Raw genomic sequence first — 7,644 nt, 5'->3', positions numbered from 1 at the left:
TTAGTTGCTAGCTTGATGTTCTTGTTAGCCCATGGTTCAAATCTTTGTTATGTCATGGGAATGAAATTCGCCAAAGTGAATATGGTGTTAATGCCATTGCATGCTAAATATCAAGCTTGATAATGATTCATGTGATGGTGGATTGGGGATTCTTAGATTTTCTTTTAGCATTTTTGAATGAGATACTAAGTTCTTTGTTTAACCATGACCAAATTGAAGCGGTATGGTGTTGTGGTATTCGACCATGTTATATCCATAAGTATGATTCATGCATGTTGCATGGTAAGTAAGATTTAAGCTTTGGATATGTGTGTATATTTGGATATAAGCCACTTGAGAATTCGCCATTGCACCTACATGAATATATGTTTGCACATGATGAATTGGTATGACATGCATACTATTTTAAGGTGTCTATTTGCTTGTGATGTTGTTTGGTTATGAAATAAATGAGAGATGTGTATAGAACTACAATATGTAATCGTTAATTAGGAAAATGTATGCTGTTTTTTTGTGTAGTATTAAGTGTAAAATTGGCCTCCACATAGACATGCATATTCGGCCAAAGGAAGTAGATTGGTGTGCATGTATTCGGTTAGAGGCAACCATATTGAAGCCTTATCTTGGCTTAGATTGTTGACCAAATGGGTAATAAGTGAGGATGGTTGCGAATATACAAACATACATATGCATGTGTAATTGAATTATGAATGTTTAGCAAGAGGGTTAAACTAGTTGATTTATTGATTAAGCTCAAGGAGTTAAAGAAGGAGAATCAAGCAAGGGAAAGACGAAGGTCATCGAGTAGCCGACTTGGACTGTTTTACCCAACACAAGGTAAGTCATTAAGCGTATATTTGGTGTTGATTTAAATGATCAATATATATATGCAAATGTGTTTAAATGAGTTGGTGTGTAAATGGAAATGTATGTGTATGGAATGATGCCATTGTTGAATGTATAAAGGCAGCAAAATACATAAGGTATTGGTCTCGGCACTAAGTGTGCGGGTATAAATGGATACGGTGACAAGATTGGCACTAAGTGTGCGGGTTTAAAATTGTACAGCACTAAGTGTGCGAGTTTGATTATATAGCACTAAGTGTGCGAGTTGAATACATATAGCACTAAGTGTGCGGATTCACTATATGCTCTTGCATTACAATTGGCACTTGAGTGTGCGACATTATCGAGCTAATCCGGACAGCGGATCGGGTAAGTACCTCGAGCTCATGACGAATAGAAAATATGTTCATGCTCGGGGTTGAATTTGGTAAGCCTTAAATCTATGTGGTGATTGAAATTGTATGATTGTGGTGGAAATGAGTTAGTGTGTGAAAATGCCTCAAATATCTTGTTGTGTAGAATATGAAATGTGGATGTATGACTTGGTATAGATTCGATATGGATGAGTACCTAGCCTCGTTTATTGTTTCATGTTGTAGTAACTTTATCGGTGGATTGATGAATGCTTATGACTTCTGAGTTGTAAACTCACTCGGTGTTTTCTTGTCACCCATTTTAGGTCTCTCGACTCGTATTGTTTGCGTGATCGGGACCGTCGTTGAAGTCATCACACCGGCTGAAATCTTGTGGTATTGTTTTTGTTGTTGAAGAACATTTGGCATGTATAGGCTATTATATTTTGTCGAATTGTGGGTTGTAAACTTTAAGCCATGTGAAAATGGCCTATGTGGTCGTCGAGTGGGATGCTAGAACCTATAGCCACGAGTCTTAGAAACTCAAATTTTGATAAGGTGGCCATAATTTGTGTCGTGTATGATGGATGATTAAGGCCAAGGAAAAATTCATGAAATTGGCATAGTCTCTGCAGTAACTGTTGCGGACAGCAGCAGTGAGATGAGATTGAAAATCACTAAAAATAGTAGAAGTAGAATTAAATAGTGAGTAAATTATGGAACTGAACCTTGATGAATCTATTTTATATGGACGAAACGAAATGACCATATGAGCGGTATACTGAGAAATATTAAGGTTCTCGTGAGACAGGGCCAGAACGGTTTCTGGGTCCCCTGTCGCGACTTTGAAAATTACCATAAATTATCCAGAAAGAACTAGGAGTCATGCCTTATATGTAAAGATTCCATTTTGAGTCTAGTTTCATTAGAAACAAACGGCACCAGTATTAAAGCCCTGTACAGGAGATATTCAAGTTGTAACGCGCGAAGGTCAGAGCAGCCGGTCCCTGTAACATGGGTGACTTTAACTAATAAACTGTACCAATTGGCCCAACCAAAATTCTAAAATAAATACATGGATGGGTATATGAGTCTAAATTCAGGAAAATTTACAAAACCAGTTTCGAGTTTTGAAACTCGAGATATGATTTTAAGGCGACGGTGACGCAGTTTTCCAGCCTGACTGGTAATGTCAAACTGGTTGGTATCTTGAGAGGGTTTGGCCGTTAACCCCTCGTGTCCGACACCGGCGTCGGTCACGAGTTAGGGGTGTTACAGACTAATCACATGTGAGGGATCAGATCGATATCTACGAAGTATCAAAACATGAAATACATTGTCTATCTTTTCTATCTCAGGTGGCAACAACAATCTGTATGCAACTGAGCCGATAAGCTCAATAATCTCATACGGCCCGATAAATCTCGGACTCAATTTGCCTTTACGATCGAATCTGAGTATTTTCTTCCACGGTGAGACTTTTAAAAAGACTTTGTCCCCGATCTGAAACTCTATATCTTTTTTTTTTCACGTCTGCATATGATTTTTGATGATCTAATGTTGTTTTCAGACTTTCACAGATTACTTTCACTTTCTGTTCATTCTCTCTAATCAAATCAACCCCGTGTATCTTGTTTTCACTGAGCTCAGTCCAATACAATGGTGTACGACATTTACAGCCGTACAAAGCCTTGTAAGGTGCCATTTTGATACTCGATTGAAAGTTATTATTGTACGCAAATTCAATCAGAGATAAGTATCGTTCCCGCGTACCTTCGAACTCAAGAATGCAACATTTCAACATATCCTCAAGTATCTGAATGATTCGTTCAGACTGACCATCTGTTTGTGGATGGACAGCAGTGCTGAAATGTAATTTTGTACCTAAGGCATCTTGCAGTTTCTTCCAAAATCGTGATGTAAATCTCAGATCTCTATCTGAAACAATTGAAATAGGCACACCATGTAATCGCACAATCTAAGAAACATACAATTCAGCTAGCTTATCGAGCGAATAATCTATACGAACTGGAACAAAGTGGGTTGATTTAGTCTATCTATCCATAATAACCCAGATTGCATATTTCTTGCTCAGTGTCAACGGTTAACCGGATACAAAATCCATTGTGACTCTGTCCCATTTCCACTCAGGTATCATGATTGGCTAAAGCAACCCAGAAGGTACCTGATGCTCAGCTTTTACTTGCTGATAGTCTAAACATTTCAAAACAAAGTCAGAAATGTCTCGTTTCATACCATGCCACCAGTAAAGCTGTTTCAGATCATTATACATCTTTGTACTACCGGGGTGAACAGATAACCGATTGCTGTGAGCTTTGTCTAAAATCATCTGAATCATCTGAATTTTTCAGGACACATATTCTGTTTCTGAACCTCAAACAACCCTCAACATCAACTCGAAACTCGGATTCAACATTCGATTCACATTGAGCTCACTTTGCTAACAAACCATCATCAACTTTTTGAGCATTACAAATTTGTTGAACAAATAACGATCTCACTTTTAATTCATCTACTATCGAACTATCATCAGACATAACCATATGCGCATTCATTACATGCAAAGCAAATAGTGATTTTCGGCTTAGAGCATCAGCAACAACATTAGCCTTACCCGGATGGTAGTCAATCACAAGCTTGTAGTCTTTTAGCAATTCTAACCATCGACATTGTCTCAAATTCAGATCTTTCTGAGGCATCAAGTATTTTAGACTCTTGTGATCAGAATAAACATGACATTTCTCACCGAACAGATAGTGACACCATATTTTCAATGCAAACACAATAACTACCAATTCTAGATCATGTGTCGGATAGTTCTTTTCATGCGGCTTTAACTATCTCAAGGCAGAAGCTATAACTTTGCCTTTCTGCATCAAAACACAACAGAACCTATTTAAAGATGTATCACTATAAATAACAAATTCTTTACCTGATTCTGGCTGAATTAGCACTAGAGCTTTGGTCAAAAGGGCTTTCAACTGATCAAAACTTTTTTGGCACTTTTCTGACCACTCGAACTTAACATCTTTTTAAAGTAGCTTTGTCATCGGGGTTGCAATCATAGAGAAACCTTTCACAAACCGTCTATAAGAACTAGCTAGTCCCAGAAAACTTCGAGCTTTAGAAACATTTCTCTGAGGTTTCTAATTAAGTATAGCCGAAATCTTACTCGAATCAACCTGAATACCCGATGCTAATACAACATGGCCTAGAAAACTGACTTCTCGTAACTAGAACTCACATTTACTGAACTTCGTAAACAACTGTTTATCTCGCAAAGTCTGTAACACAAGTCTCAGATGTTCGGCATGGTCAGTTTCATCACGGGAGTAGATCAAAATGTCATCTATGAAAACAACCACAAACCGATCCAAATACTGTATGAAGATCTGATTCATTAAATCCATGAAAACAGAAGGTGCATTAGTAAGTCCGAAAGGCATAACCAATAACTCATAATGTCTATACCTCATTCGGAAAGCAGTCTTTGGCACATCAGAGTCTCTAATTCGCAACTGATAGTAGCCTGATCTCGAATTTATCTTTGAAAACACTATAGCCCCTTTCAGCTGATTGAACAGGTCGTCAATCCGTGGCAATGAATACTTATTCTTTATAGTTACCTTATTGAGTTGTCTATAGTCAATACACATTCTCATAGTTCCGTCTTTCTTTTTTACAAATTGAGGGTGTTTCGGTAATTTTACAAATCGAGAGTATTTCGATAATTTTACAAATCGAGGGTATTTCAGTAATTTTACAAATCAAGGGTATTTTGGAAATTTTACAAATCGAGGGTGTTTCGATAATTTTACAAATTGAGGGTGTGTTGGTAATTTTACAAATCAAAGGTGTTTCGATAATTTCACGAATCGGGGGTATTTCAATAATTTTACAAATCGAGGGTATTTTAGTAATTTCACAATTGAGGGTATTTTTATAATTTTACAAATCGAGGGTATTTCTGTAATTTTACAAATCAAGGGTGTTTCGATAATTTCAAAAATTAGGGGTATTTCGATAATTTTACAAATCGAGGGTATTTTGGTAATTTTACAATCGAGGGCATTTTGATAATTTTACAAATCAGGGGTATTTCGGTAATTTTACAAATCGAGGGTATTTCAGTAATTTCGCTTTATCATGAGTTTATTACTTACCTTGGCCTATTAACAAGTCCTCGTTGGCTAAAGTGAACAGATATTATGCATCATGTAGGATTCCAGAGAAGAGAAGGTGAGTTATTGAGATCGCTTAAGTACCAAGCTCTCCCTAGATCCAATCCTAAACACGCATATACCCATTGCCACACCTTAACCTTATGACTCGTCCATGGTCGCGATTAATTAATTATTTAAGTTTTATGTCTGCTTGAGTAGTTACCAAAAAATAGGTCCACAACCCTTTTACTAAACACTAACAGATCCACACTATTCATTTGGCCCTTTTAGGCCCAATCTCGTTCACGTGGCCTATCAGGCCCAATCACATTCATATGGCCCATCAGGTCTAACTACTTCCCATCTAACAATTAGATTTACACAAGCGGGCCCACGGGCCCATTTGGCCTATCGAGGCCCAGAACAGCCCCAGCACACGAGAACGCTCGTGGCAGCTTTCAGCTTTTTTCGATTTCTAACAAAGAAGAGTGTGAATACACACTTGTTTATGAGAACGCGCTGAAGTCCACAATTACCAACCTTGGCACATCCTGCATTGGGTCTTAATCACCTTTTTCTTTTTCACCAACTTATCTGGTTTGCTCTATTTAAAGCCAGCTTCTCACCAATTCCCATGTTAGCTTCCCAATGTGGGATTACTTTCAACCATTAGGAAAATTCCTTATTTTCTTATGACCATCTCAACCACAGAGTTCCAGTCCAACTCCACCTCCTACACAGCTCAAACAGTAAAATAAATGCTCCATTGCGCATCCCAAGACATGAACCTTAGACCTCACAGTTACACAACACGCCACCTTGCCACTCCACCACAGGCTCTTTCCGTGTCATATTTTATCTTCAATTAAATATAAGGTCTATCGGCCAAAGTCCAGGTTTCTTTAAAAGAAAACCAAAATAAATTGCAAGAGCCAATACTTGAACGTAGGCTCCCTTGCAACCTTAATGACGCCATAACCACTAGGTCACAAGCTTCCTTATGTCATTTATTTAAAACAATAATTTAAAAGGCCTTCATCCAAGCACCCAGGGTTTTATTTACTTATTACCAAAATTTTTGCTAAAGCCTAGGTTTGAACCCAAGATTTCTCCAACACTTCTTAGGGCCATTAACTACTAAAGCAGACATTTAATTCTGTCATTTCCTTGTACAATTAAATGCTTATATACAACCTCCTTACGGACTCATACTAAAGGCCCAATACTTCTAGGCCCAAATTCGGGGCATTACATCGGGGGAGTTCTCAGTCAAAAGTGCCTATAAATTGTTACAGAGAGGTATTTTCTATCTTATTAATTCTCAAATACAGACTAAAATACAAGTCTTTTACAAAAAGCTATGGGCATTACAACTCCCCTTTAAAATCAAAATCACAATGTGGAAATTTCTTGGAATTTTATTCCCACTTTTGTTAATATAAAGTCAATACTAGTGGCTACAGATGAGCTTTGTCCCAATTGTCATAGCGATGCTATAATAACCCGTTTTGAGTGAAATTAGAACAGTGGTTTTAGGACCACAAATCTGACGAGTAAATTTTTATTTTTTTTATTTTAATGTTTATGGAATTTTAATAAGTTCGTATAAAAATTTTGTTAAGAAATTTTGACGTTTGCATGTTTAATTACGTAAAAATGACTAAATCGTAAAAGGTGCAAAAGTAGAGTTCTATTAGCTAAAAGGGTTAAATGACTATGAAACTTTAAAGTGAAAGGGCTTAGATTGTAATTAAACCATTTGAATGGTTAGTGGATATTCATGGCAAGGTTTATTTGAAATTTTGAATTTTTTAAAGGTTAAAAAGGTAAATGAGTAAATAAGGGTAAATTAAATAAAACAAAATATTTTCCCATTTTGATTCATCTTCTTCCACTGAAATTGAAGGGAGAAGAAACTATTTTTAGGCTTCCTGATTTTGGCAAGCTTGGGTGGTGCATGTAAGTGATTTTTGAGCTTGTTTTGGATGATTTTTATGTTTCTGGTATCGTTGTAGCTTAATCTAGCAAGCCTGAGGTAATTTACAAAACTTTTAAAAATTTAGGGTTTCCCTATGAATGTTCTTACATGATTCTTGATGTTTTATGAAAGATTATGAGTCTTTGTTATAAATAAACAAGTTTTGTAAAGTAATTTTTGATGAAATTGTCATTTAGGGACTTATTTGTAAAAGTAGTAAAAGTACATGGTAAAATTTTGAAATGATGATTTGTATGGATTGATATACGTCCCTAGAGAAATC

Source organism: Gossypium arboreum, chromosome 2, assembly GCF_025698485.1.
Source record: "Gossypium arboreum isolate Shixiya-1 chromosome 2, ASM2569848v2, whole genome shotgun sequence".
Classification (NCBI taxonomy): domain Eukaryota; kingdom Viridiplantae; phylum Streptophyta; class Magnoliopsida; order Malvales; family Malvaceae; genus Gossypium; species Gossypium arboreum.
This window is presented reverse-complemented; position numbering follows the sequence as displayed.